The sequence below is a fragment of the Delphinus delphis genome, chromosome 5, assembly GCF_949987515.2.
Source record: "Delphinus delphis chromosome 5, mDelDel1.2, whole genome shotgun sequence".
Classification (NCBI taxonomy): Eukaryota; Metazoa; Chordata; class Mammalia; order Artiodactyla; family Delphinidae; genus Delphinus; species Delphinus delphis.
In genome coordinates this window covers 13,788,061-13,802,585 of record NC_082687.1, presented here as the reverse complement: position 1 = coordinate 13,802,585, position 14,525 = coordinate 13,788,061, and positions in this window count along the sequence as shown.

Here is a 14,525-nt window from a genome sequence, read left to right as displayed (position 1 = left end):
AACATGGAAAATGACAGACAGATACATTAAATACGCAAGAGAACATGTCTGAGAGGGACTAAGAAAGAAATTTTAAAACCCTCATTAATTCGAGGTAGTAGAGTTCACACTAATTTTTTAAAATTTAGTTTCCCATTAATGCTGTTATTTTCTGCAATAAATATATTCTGTGCAGAAAATAGTTTAAAATTATACAGTACAATAATATAAGCAATGTGCCCACTACGAGTTTTGACAGATACTAACCATTTAATCAATAGCAGATAATAGCTAACATTTATGCACTTACTATATGCCCTGCACTGTTCTACTGACTTTATATGCATTAATACCTTTAATGCTCACAACAATCTTATAGTTGCATTATCTCTAGTTTACCGATTAGGAAAACAAGGCAGAGGGATGGTTAGTCATTTGCCTAAGTTCAGCCCGCAAATAAACTGCAAAGCCAGAATGTGTTCCAGAGCCCACACGCTTAAGAGTTCTGCTCTTTGGCACTCACTGTGTGACCCTGTCTAAAACTCTTATTACTGGAAAGCAGAATAAGGACACAGGTAAACAATTAGTAAGCATAATGTTTACATATGGCAGAAACACGCTGTTTTTTTAGGAAAGCTTACTTTCTGAGCCCAAATTAAAGTTAAACCATCTCTTAAGTTCTCCTTTACCAAATTCTGGATTTATAAATGATTGAGAATATGTTCTTTTAAAAAAGAATTTTTATACGAATAAAACAGGAAAAAGTCACTGAGAAATACATTTTTGTAGAAACAATATTTTTTCTTGTTATTACAACATATCCTTATTCATTTTTAAGTGTTATAATCTGCTTAAATATTTATAAACAGGTGATATTTGAGTTATTTAAAACCAGTTTTAAATTAACTCTATTTTTTATCCAAACACAATCATAACATATTCAAACTTCTACTCTGACCTTCAGACTTCCAAGGTAGTCTACGTGGCAACTGCCTGCTTGCTGTTTCCACCTGTATATCTTATAAACAGAGCAACTTAATGATGCTCAAAACTACACTCCTGATTTCTTGCTCTCCCCATCTTGACACTGCTAACTCCATTCTTCCAGATGTACAGGCAGAAAACCTCAGGGTCATCCTTGACTCGTCTCTCTCACACCACATAGGCCATCTGTCAGCATATACGGTCTGACTTGGACCATTTCTCACCACCTGCACCTCTATCACTCTGGTCCTGGCCACCATTTTCTCTCTCTTAAGGGAGCCTACTCACCGCCTCTGGCCCACTACAGTCTACCCTCAACATAACAGCCAATGCTACCCTTTTAAAACTTCAGTCAGATGGTGTCACATCTCTACTCAAAACTTTCCAGCCCATTTAATTCAGGGAAAAGGCCAAAATCCCAACAGCAGCCTACAAGGCTACAGCGATATGGCCTCCATCTCCCACTCAGACCTCATCTCCTTCCCTCTGTCATACTCTTCCAGCCACACGGCCATCCCTGCTGTTCCTCACATACAGGCCTCACAGGTTCTACCTCTCCTGGCACTGGCTGCTTCCTCTACTTGGAAATCCTTTCCCTAGGATTCTGGATAGCTTGTTTCCTCATGACCTTCAGGTCTCTCCTCACATGCTGCCTTCTCCGAGCGACCTCCTTGATCACTCTCTGTAAATAACAGACCTTTCCATTGTTGCCATGCCTCTCCCCCTGCTCTATTTTTCTCCTTAGCTCTTATGACCACCTGCCATCGTATGTAGATTTTTCTTCTTTATTTGATATATTATCTGTCTCCCTTAAGAGAATATTCTACTCCATACTGGCAGGAGTTTTATAATTCATCTTCACGAACTACATCATCTCTGAGCATATGTAGGTACTCTGTATGTAATTGTGTAATCACCAATATGTTACTAAAATTAGAACAATGGTTAAAATCCTTATGGGAGATGAAGCGAGGGAAGAAGCCTTAGAGTAAAACATCAATTATTTTCACAATACGAAGCAGTAAAGGTTGTCTTAATCTTCTTGGATATTTTTAACTTTTGTTTGTTTTCCTGTATTTGACATATAATGCAAAATCTATAAACTATTTAAAATAAATGCATTAAAGTTTGGGTCAAATATACTACTCAATTTTATTCATCAGTATCTTTTCAATTTCTCATGACAAACTAAAAAAACCACTTTCGGAATCAGAATCCAACTGATGACAAACTTTTGGCAATTCTACTCGTGGACTCTCTCTCCTAGCCATTTTGGGCTCTCCGCTCCCAGAGACTGCCCTCATCCTCTCCCCACTGCCTCTGGTCTTTTCAGCAGTAGCACATCATTTGCAGAGCTAACAGGGTTATCTTTATCAAATACAGATCTAAAATACAGCTTATATCATTGTCCATATGAAAAACTCACATACCTATCTAGTGCCTACAGAAAAAAGCAAAAAGCCTCAGTATGATCTGCAAAACCAGTCCAGACTATTGGGAAAGGCACACATCCCACATTTCCTCCCGAAACTGCCAAACTTCCAACCTTTCAAAACTAATTCCAGGATCCCAATCATGTCATGAACTGTCAAAACCTTCATCACTTTGCCCATGTTTTTCTTTGCCTTGAATACTCTAACCCCTTCTATTCCAGGCAAATACCAATTGATTATTCAAGGCCAAGATGATATGTTATCTTCTGTAAGAAAACTTCAGAAACTCCTTAAAAACATCAGTCTCCTCCTCCTTCACCGTTTCCTCTGTAATGGAATGGATTATGTGTTGAGTTCACAGACTAAGAGCTTCTCTCCCCAAACTGACTTTAAATTCTAGAGAACTAGGGAATAAATGTGTGCCAATCACACAACACACAGCTGGTGTCCAATAAATGTTCTGAGAAAATAAAACAACATCCTTTGTCAAGCAGACCACTGTCCTCTAGATATTGTTTCTATCATTCCTACAACATAAATTTTTGAACTATAAAAGTTAAATATTTTCAAGTTTTCAAACTGCACGAGGACTTTATGAGGACCCTTTACATCTCAAAACCTATAAATTCTATGGAAAAAATAAATTTCCACATCTCCGAATACGATAAAATTATGTTTATATGAAAACACTGGCACCATACTTCAGTAGAAAACTTTTTCTGGCACTCACTCACAGGGAGAAATAAATCATTTCCTTCTGCAAATGAATGTTATTGTGGGTGGGCCTTTTATACAGAGAAAATATTTTGATTCAAAGGTTCCCTCCCTGGCACTGGAGAAATTTGTCAGGACCAAGGTACTGAAGCTTAGCAGTTCTTAAACTTAGGAATTTTGTACTCAATCATTCAGTATGACCTTGATTTTTACAAGAGCCATTAATTCTCTTAATAATCAGCCTAGATTGGAGAATAAAAGCCCTACTGGAGTCATTTTATTCATGCGTGAAAAGAAACAGTGATGAAAGAAGACTGAGTTGCAGTTGATTATCTATGGTTTAGCACATAGCTAGACTATATTTCTAGTTCCTTGCAGGTAGGTGAGGACCTATGTTTGAGTTCTAGTCAATGGGATGTGAGCAAAAGTATGTGCAGCACCTCCAGACCTGGCCCGTAAGAACCTCCAATGTGCAATTTCCCTGGTCTCTCCCCTCAGTTCGCTTGAAGTACATAAGTACCATGGAAGCCATACATGGGAAATGATGGAGCCATAAAATCAGATCAGCCTGGGTCCTTGAATTATTAATCAAAGAACCATCTACTAGTCAGAAAACCTGTTCTGAACTTTATGTGACTAAGAAATATACTTCTATTTTTTCTAATGGTTGAGCACTCTACATTTTGAAATAACATCATTACGCAACAGTCAGCATTATTGTAACTAAATATACTCATTGAGTCTGAAAATAATTTGAGAACTTTAGTAAGTATCCAAATCCCCTCTATTATGCTACCTTTTTCTCATTTCACAAGGAATCATATAAACATCTGATTTTTCCTTATAACCCGTAAATCTTCTACCCAATCTTCCTAACACTATGTTATGCACTATAAAAGAATTTTACATTCAGATATTTGTATATTATACACAAATAATTAAGATGTTTGATCCCTGATTTATATATATAAAGCACATAAATATATAAAATTTACATGTAATATAGTTTATAAAATGAATATATATTATATATTATACATAACATACATAATAATGATATCTGATTCCTGTTTTAAAGAATCATCCCAAACTAACTCAATTAGCATCAATTATCTACCCTACTACGTGCCTGAAGCCACTCAACACACAAGGGTGAAAACAACACAATGCACCCCAGGAGAACTAAATACCTGGCACATTTGTTCTCTCACTACATGTAATCAACAGCTTCAAGAAAAACAGTTTAGGTTCCAACTTTAGAGTAGAAGAGATTCAGATATGAAGTGTATTTTATCTATTTTAAAAACAGACTTTTTAACACTTCTTAATTTAAATGACAAATCAAATTGCATTTGGTTTGTCTCTGTGATGAAACATTTGATGTAGGCTTTCATACCAATCTTGTTATATTCCTGACCTTGGGACAATAACGCAATTTGCTGCTAGTTTCCAGTCACACACCAAATTTATACCTTCTCCCCCTGCACTTAATTTCTAATCCTGGAAAATGACTAGACACTACTCCAAGAGACAGGAACAAAATGACTTGTTCAACTACTGGGAGTGATTGGTTATATAACTACTCAGAGTGTTACCAAGTTTATATGGTACTCATTTAAGACAGAATATGCCCAACAAGTGCTGAACAAACTGGAACAGGTCTTCAACACAAAAAAATAAAAATACTTTGGTTTGGAAGCAAATAAACACCAACGTATGAAATGATATGGGAACTTGACTCAAAAGCTATATACCTTGAGTTGATAGATAGCAACAGCCTGCATAATTCTCTCTTCTTATCCCTGACAGTTTTGTTTTAAAGCACATAAGACAGGGAAAAAAAAAAAAAAAAAAAGACTGTTCCATTTGGACCTCAGTCCATTGCCAACCTATTTTAGGGTCAAAAAAGCTATAAATTCAGCTGTTCCTCTGTGCTATTATACAGTTGCAAAACAACTGAGAGGTGGCACTGACGCACATACTTCCTTCCTTTCAAGAATTCAGGTTCTAAAGTAAAACAACAGCCACCTGAATCCCTCCTTCTCCCCACGGGCAAAGGCTTGGCTGTACTTCTGCCGCAGACCTTGGATGCTAGCAGAAACCAGATGGATATTTAGCTTGATGCAAAAGCACTTTTTCCTACAGTAGAAAGTTGACTGGTATTCTTGAGTCCTTCTGATTCTTGGACACTGTTCTGAAGAGTAAAGCAAATGTGTTTTAGAAAGAGAAGGAAAACAATTATTCATGCAAAGTACTGCTGCTCTTTTCTACAAGTTGGCAGGGAGGGGCTGTACAGTGTATACAAAAGGGAGGGAAAAAACATCAATGCAAAGAAGCATTTAATGAGAATATTTAGTAATTGAGAAGAAAGCAGCTATACTAGATATCTGTTGCTTATACTCTGACTCACCAGCATGACGTTCAGAGACTTGAAAGTGATCTCATCTGAAGCTTATACATAATAAAAGAACTGATGTGTTGTACATTTCTCAGAGTAATCTCATTTCAAGTAAACCTGTGGAGGTTTTTTTTTTTTTTAAATTATAATGGTGTAAAGGAGGTGAAACTAGAAAGTGTTCAATGAGGACCATTGTATATGATGTCTTACCTACAAACTATACTCAAGCAACAAGCAATTAAGCTCCCCTCACGTGCCCAAGTACATTGTTACTCTCAAATTTGATTAAAATAGCATAAAAAGTAAACCAAAAAATATCAGTGGCCAAATATATTTATAAACGTTGAACCATAGTAATAATCAAAGAAACGTAGAATTGGGTTTTTTTAAAATATCAAATTAGCAAAAACGTACGAAAATGTAAGAAATGTCAATACTGAAATGGTAAAATAAAACAGAAACTCTGACACACTGCCAGGGTTGACAAAAATAAGCACAATCCCTTCCTATACTGATTTTGAAAGTCTATATCTAGAACCTTATAGTGTACATTTCTTTGAATCATTAAAATTCCACCTTTGGTAACTGGCCTAAGGCAAAATCATGACGATATAAAAAGCCATACGGCAAAAGTGTTCATCCCAACATGACTTCTAATAAAAAAATATGCAACCAAACTAAATGCCTCAAAGTATTGGACTGGCTGAGTGAATTACTGTATACCAGCAGGATGTAGCATTAAGTAGTCATTAAAGTTATAATTTTCTAATTTTGCTATATTATAAAATAATACAATAATTATGACCAACCCAAAATATGTGTGGAGAAAAAGGTGAAGACTAAAATACAAAAAATAGAGATTGATCAAGATGGAGACATAGCAGGATGTGGAACTCACCTCCCTCCCACGAATACATCAAAAATACATCTACCTGTGGAACAATTCTCACTGGAAACTAACTGGAAACTGTCAGAAAGACTCCTGTACAACCAAGGCTATCAGAAAGATTCACAGGTAATTGTATAGGAAGAAAAATACCTATACCCCTGGGAGGTGACTCAGAGGAAAAGGCAGAATACACAGGCAGAGACCCGCCTTGGGGAGTGAGCAATGAGAGCCGCAGATTGGGTGCCCCTGTCCTGGGATCCATACAGGGGAGACAAGCCCCCACGGCTGGTTGGAGAACTGCTGAGACAAAAAGGAAAACTGTGGGAAGCCTGGACTCCGCTCAGGAGGAGGACACACGCTGACTTCCCCCAGGCAGGGCAGAGAGGGTGGAAAGAGGTTGCCCTATGACTGCCTCAGCACACGCACCAGCCCAGGTGAAGAGAACGCTCCAGCCACGTATGCCATGTCACACCGCGGCACTGGATCTAGGGCTGCCGCAAGTGGGGAGAAACCCCAGCCACAGTACACAGAGGCAACATGGTCCCAGGGCAGAGCCTGGGTGGGGCAACGGCAGCCATTACTGGTGCTCACTCAAGCAGTGCATCAAAGCAGCCCAGAACTCTGATGGAGACCAGTCTATCACAGCTCACAATCTGATACACATCAACAGTCTACACGGGCCCCACCTGCCCCGTAGCACAGCTCCACAACAGAGCAGGGGCAGCAGTGGCTGGAGGCAGTGATCAGCTGTAAGGAACAAAGGGGACCTGGACCACAGGCTGCATCTAAGCCCAACTATGGAAACAACGGCAAGCGGCTGCACAAACAGTGCATCGGAGACCACTAGGACCTCTGACTGCAGCTGACATGAGCTCAGAGCCCACACAGGCCCCACAGTTCAGCACTCCCCTGTTCTGGGGCAAGGGTCCCACTCTGGAACAGGGGAAAACACGCTCAAAAGGAACAGAGCCGGCTCCAGCCAACCTACAGGGCTTTTTGCTCCAGGAAATTGGGATCAGACCCCACCCTCAAAGGGCAGTGATAGCCACTGAACAGAGAGGAAGTCCCACCTCACCCCCAGCACCAGCTCCAGCCCCTCCATCTCCAGCCACACCCCCTAGCAAGGTGACAGCTGCTAGCACACCCTGAGGAAAGACGTGACTTGCAACCATGTCAAACCGAGCTCTCCCACCAAACGGACTGGACACATGCAGTCTCTATAGATACGTTCCCACATAAGAACCCCCCTTCAAGACCACAATAGGTAACTTTTCACCTAAATTCAAGCAAAATGAAAAGGCAGAGGAACTGCTCTCAACTAAAAGAGCAAGAGAAAGCCCCTGAAAAAATAATGAAACAGAAAAACAATTTACCAGATAAAGAATTCAAAGCACTGGTAATAAGAATGTTCGGGAAAAACCTGCAACCAAAATACTCTACCCAACAAGATTATCATTTAGAATCAAAGGAGAGATACAGAACTTCACAGAAAAACAAAAATTAAATGAGTTCATCAATGCTAAACCTACCCTAAAAGAAATGCTGAATGGTCTTCTCTAAGTGGAAAAGAAAAAAAACTCTATAGGAATGGTAAAATCCTACTAAGAAAAGCAAATATATAGTAAGGACTGAGGATCAACCACTTAAATAAGCCATTAGGAAGATTAACAGACAAAAAACTGTAAAAGTAACTATAACTACAATAAACAGTGAAGGGATAGGGACTTCCTGGCAGCACAGTGGTTAAGAATCTGCCTGCCACTGCAGGGGACACAGGTTTGATCCCTGTTCCGGGAAGATCCCACATGCCACGGAGCAACTAAGCCTGTGTGCCACAACTACTGAGCCTGAGCTTTAGAGCCCAGGCTCCGCAACAAGAGAAGCTACCGCAGTGAGAAGCCCACGCACCTCAATGAACAGTAGCCCCCGCTCGCGACAACTAGAGAAAGCCCACAAGTAGCAATGAAGACCCAACGCAGGCAATAAATAAAAAATTAATTTTAAAAAAATGAAATAAAAAGTTTTTAGAAAATAAATAAAGTGAAGGGATAAACATGAAGATATAAAATATGACATCAAAAACACAAAATGTGGGGAAGAGGAGTAAAAATGTAGATCTTTTAGACTGTGTGTGAACTTAAATGACTGCCAGTTTAAAACAAGTAGATATAGTTATAGGTCAACATATATGAACCGCATAGGAACCACAAACCAAACACCTACAAAAGATAAACAAAAACTAAAAAAGGAAGGAATAGAAACATACTGCTATAGGAAATCATCAAAACACAAGGGAAGGTTCAAAAAGAAGAAATGAACAAAGAACTAAAAAAAAAACGGAAAAGAAGTAATAAAATGGCAGTATGCACATACTTATCAATAATTACTTTAAATGTCAAAAGACATAGGGTGGAGTGTCCCTGTCCCCGTTCTAAGCCACAGCTGCCCCCCACCTCTGCAGGAGACCTTCCAACATCAGCAGACCTTCAAGATGGCAGAGGAGTAAGACGTGGAGATCACCTTCCTCCCCACAAATATATCAGAAATACGTCCACATGTGGAACACCTCCAACAGAACACCTACTGAATGCTGGCAGAAGACCTCAGACCTCCCAAAAGCCATGTGGCTGACAGGGTCTTCGTGCTCCGGCCGGATGTCAGGCCTGTTCCTCTGAGGTGGCAGAGCCAAGTTCAGGACATTGGTCCACCAGAGACCTCTCAGATCCATGTAATATCAAACGGCGAAAACTCTCCCAGAGATGTCCATCTCAACACTAAGACCCAGCTCGACTCAACGACCAGCAAGCTACAGGGCTGGACACCCTATGCCAAACAACGAGCAAGACAGGAACACAACCCCACACATTAGCAGAGAGGCTGCCTAATATCATAATAAGGTCACAGACACCCCCCCAAACACAAGACCAGATGTGGTCCCGCTCACCAGAAGGACAAGATCCAACCTCATCCACCAGAACATAGGCACCAGTCCGCTCCACCAGGAATGCTACACAACCCACTAAACCAACCTTAGCCACTGGGGCAGACACCAAACAGAATGGGAACTACGAACATGCAGACGGCGAAAAGGAGACGCCAAAAACAGTTAAGATAAGCAAAATGAGAAGAGAGAGAAGCAAACAGCAGATGAAGGAGCAAAGTAAAAACCCACCAGACCAAACAAAAGAAGAGGAAATAGTCTACCTGAAAAAGAATTCCGAGTAATGATACTAAAATGATCCAAAATCTTGGAGATAGAATGGAGTAAAAACAAGAAACATGTAACAAGGACCTAGCAGAACTAAAGAGCAAACAAACAATGATGAACAGCACAATAAATGAAAGTTAAAATTCTCTAGACGTAATCAATAGCAAAATAACTGACGCAGAAGAACAGATAAGTGACTTGAAAGGTATAACAGTGGAAATAACTACCGCAGAGAAGAATAAAGAAAAAAGAATGAAAAGAATTGAGGACTGCGGCGGGCCGTTTCCGACCAGCAGAATAACGAGCCGCCACACGCAAGATTCTTCTCGTATCACACTTTATTGGAGCACAGCTTGGTTGAAGAAAGATGGAAGGAAGACCCCACAATCCTATAGCAGTCTGCTTATATAGGGATTAAGAACATGTGTCGCTCTGTGATTGGCTTTCGCCGATGGTGCGATTTGTGAGCCAGCATCGGATAGGTCGCTACTTTAAAACCTCATTAGTATACTTAGCGCAAGCGCAGTGGCCACAGGAAGGATGACTCAGCTTATTTCAGCTTCCTGCCGCGTAGCAGTTAGCTGACCGCGCCCTACAGAGGACAGTCTCAGAGACCTCTGGGACAATATTAAACGCACCAACATTTAAATTATAGAGGTGCCAGAAGAAGGAGAGAAAAAGAAACAGACTGAGAAAATATATGAAGAAATTGTAGTTGAAAACTTCCCTAATATGGGAAAGGAAATAATCAAGTCAAGGAAGGGCAGAGTCTCCCATACAGGATAAATCCAAGGAGAAACACACCAAGACATATATTAACCAAACTATCAAAAATGAAATACAAAGAAAAAATGTTAAAAAGCAACAAGGGAAAAACAACAAATAACACACAAGGGAATCCCCATAAGGTTAACAGCTGATCTTTCAGCAGAAACTCTGCAGCCAGAAGGGAGTGGCAGGACATATTTAAAGTGATGAAAGGGAAAAACCTACAACCAAGATTACTCTACCCAGCAAGGATCTCATTCAGATTTGAGGGAGAAATTAAAACCTTTACAGACAAGCAAAAGCTAAGAGAATTCAGCACCACCAAACCAGCTTTACAACAAATGCTAAAGGAACTTCCCTAGGAGGGAAACACAAGAGAAGGATAAGACCTACAATAACAAACCCAAAACAATTAAGAAAATGGTACTAGGTACATACATATGCATAACTACCTTAAACGTAAATGGATTAAATGCTCCAACCAAAAGACACAGACTGGCTGAATGGCTACAAAAACAAGACTCATATATATGCCGTCTACAATAGACCCACTTCAGACCTAGAGACACATACAGACTGAAAGTGAGGGGATGGAAAAAGATATTCCATGCAAATGGAAATCAAAAGAAAGCTGGAGTAGCAATTCTCCTATCAGACAAAATTGACTTTAAAGACTATTACAAGAGACAAAGAAGGACACTACATAATGATCAAGGGATCAATCCAAGAAGAAGATATAACAATTGTAAATAGTTAGGCACCCAACACAGGAGCACCTCAATACATAAGGCAAATGTTAACAGCCATAAAAGGGGAAATTGACAGTAATGCAATAATAGTAGGGGACTTTAACACCCCACTTTCACCAATGGACAGATCAACCAAAATGAAAATAAATAAGGAAACACAAGCTTTAAATGATACATTAAACAAGATGGACTTAATTGATATTTATAGGACATTCCATCCATGAACACCAAAATACAGTTTCTTCTCAAGTGCTCATGGAACATTCTCCAGGATAGATCACAGACAGGTCTCAAATCAAGCCTTGGTAAATTTAAGAAAATTAAAATCATATCAAGTATCTTTTCCAACCACAACACTATGAGACTAGGTATCAATTACAGGAAAAAAACCTGTAAAAAATACACACACATGGAGGCTAAACAATACACCACTAAATAACTAAGAGATAACTGAAGAAATCAAAGAGGAAAACAAAAAATACCTAGAAACAAATGACAATGAAAACATGATGATCCAAAACCTATGGGATGCAGCAAAAGGAGTATTAAGAGGAAAGATTATAACAATACAATCCTACCTCAAGAAACAAGAAACATCTCAAATAAACAACCCAACATTACACGTAAAGCATTTAGAGAAAGAAGAACAAAAATATCCCAAAGTTAGCAGAAGGAAAGAAATCATAAAGATCAGATCAGAAATAAATGAAAAAGACATGAAGGAAACAGTTGCAAAGATCAATAAAAGTAAAAGCTGGTTCTTTGAGAAGATAAACAAAATTGATAAACCGTTAGCCAGACTCATCAAGTAAAAAAGGGAGAAGACTCAAATCAATACAATTAGAAATGAAAAAGAAGAAGTAACAACTGACACTGCAAAAATACAAAGGATCATGAGAGATTACTACAAGCAACTACAGGCCAATAAAATGGACAACCTGCAAGAAATGGACAAATTCTTAGAAAAGCACAACCTTCCAGGACTGAACCTGGAAGAAACAGAAAATATAAACAGACCAATCACAAGCACTGAAATTGAAACTGTGATTAAAAATCTTCCAACAAACAAAAGCGCAGGACCAGATGGATTCACAGGCAAATTCTATCAAACATTTAGAGAAGAGCTAACACCTATCCTTTTCAAACTCTTCCAAAATATAGCAGAGGGAGAAACACTCCCAAACTCATTATCCAAGGCCACCATCATCTTGATACCAAAACCAGACAAAGATGTCACCAACAGAGAAAACTACAGGCTAATATCACTGATGAACACAGATGCAAAAATATTCAACGAGATACTAGCAAACAGAATCCAACAGCACATTAAAAGGATCATACACCATGATCAAGTGGGGTTTATCCCAGGAATACAAAGTTTCTTCAACATACACAATTCAATCAATGTGATACACCGTATTAAGAAACTGAAGGAGAAAAGCCGTATGATCAACTCAATAGATGCAGAAAGAGCTCTTGACAAAATTCAACACCCATTTATGATAAAAATACCCTGCAGAAAGTAGGCATAGAGGGAACTTATCTCAACATAATAAAGGTCATATATGACAAACCCACAGCCAACATTGTTCTCAAAGGTGAAAAACTGAAACCATCTCCTCTAAGATCAGGAAGAAGACAAGGTTGCCCACTCTCACCACTATTATTCAACATAGTTTTGGAAGTTTTAGCCACAGCATTAGAGATGAAAAAGAAATACAAAGAATACAAATTGGAAAAGAAGAAATAAAGCTGTCACTGTTTGCAGATGACATGACACTATACATACAAAATCCTAAAGATGCTACCAGAAAACTACTAGAACTAATCAATGAATTAGGTAAAGTAGCAGGATACAAAATTAATGCACAGAAATCTCTTGCATTCCTACACAGTAATGACGAAATATCTGAAAGAGAAATTAAGGAAACACTTCCATTTATCACTGCAACTAAAAGAATAAAAATACCAAGGAATAAACCTACCTCAGGAAGACAAAAGACCTGTATGTAGAAAATTATAAGACACTGATGAAAGAAATTAAAGGTGATACAAGCAGATGGAGAGATACACCATGTTCTTGGATTGGAAGAATCAACATTGTGAAAATGACTACACTACCCAAAGCAATTTACAGATTCAATGCATCCCTATCAAACTACCAATGGCATTTTTCACAGAACTACAACAAGAAATTTCACAATTTGTATAGAAATGTAAAAGACCCCGAATAGCCAAAGCAATCTTCAGAAAGAAAAAGCGAGCTGGAGGAATCAGGCTCCCAGACATCAGACAATACTACAAAGCTACAGCAATCAAGACAGTATGGTACTGGCACAAAAACAGATATATAGATCAATGCAACAGGACAGAAAGCTCAGAGATAAACCCACGCACCTATGGTCACCTTACATTTGATAAAGGAGGCAAGAATATACAATGGAGAAAAGACAGCCTCTTCAATAAGTGGTGCTGGGAAAAGTGGACAGCTACATGCAAAAGAATGAAATTAGAACACTGCCTAACACCATACACAAAAATAAACTCAAAATGGATTAAAGACCTAAATGTAAGGCCAGACACTAGAAAACTCTCAGAGGAAAACAGGCATAACACTATGATATAAATCACAGCAAGATCCATTTTGACCCACCTCCTAAAGAAATGGAAATGAAAACAAAAATAAACAAATGGGACCTAGTGAAACTTAAAAGCTTTTGCACAGCAAAGGAAAACATAAACAAGACGAAAAGACAACCCTCATAATGGTAGAAAGTATTTGCAAATGAAGCAACTGACAAAGGATTAATCTCCAAAATTTACAAGCAGTTCATGCAGCTCAATATGAAAAAAACAAACAACCCAATCCAAAAATGGGCAGAACACATAGACATTTCTCAAAAGAAGATATACAGATTGCCAACAAACACACAAAAGGATGCTCAACATCACTAATCATTAAGAGAAATGCAAATCAAAACTATAATGAGGTATCACCTCACACCGGTTAGAATGGCCATCATCAAAAAATGTACAAACAATAAATGCTGGAGAGGGTGTGGAGAAAAGGGAATCCTCTTGCACTGCTGGTAGGAATGATAATTGATACAGTCACTATGGAGAACAGTATGGAGGTTCCTTAAAAAACTAAAAATAGAACTACCATACGACCCAGCAATCCCACTACTGGGCATATACCCTGAGAAAACCATAATTCAAAAAGAGTCATGTACCACAATGTTCATTGCAGCTCTATTTACAATAGCCAGGACATGGAAGCAACCTAAGTGTCCATGGACAGATGAATGGATAAAGAAGATGTGGCACATATATACAATACAATACTACTCAGCCATAAAAAGAAATGAAATTGAGTTACTTGTAGTGAGGTGGATGGACCTAG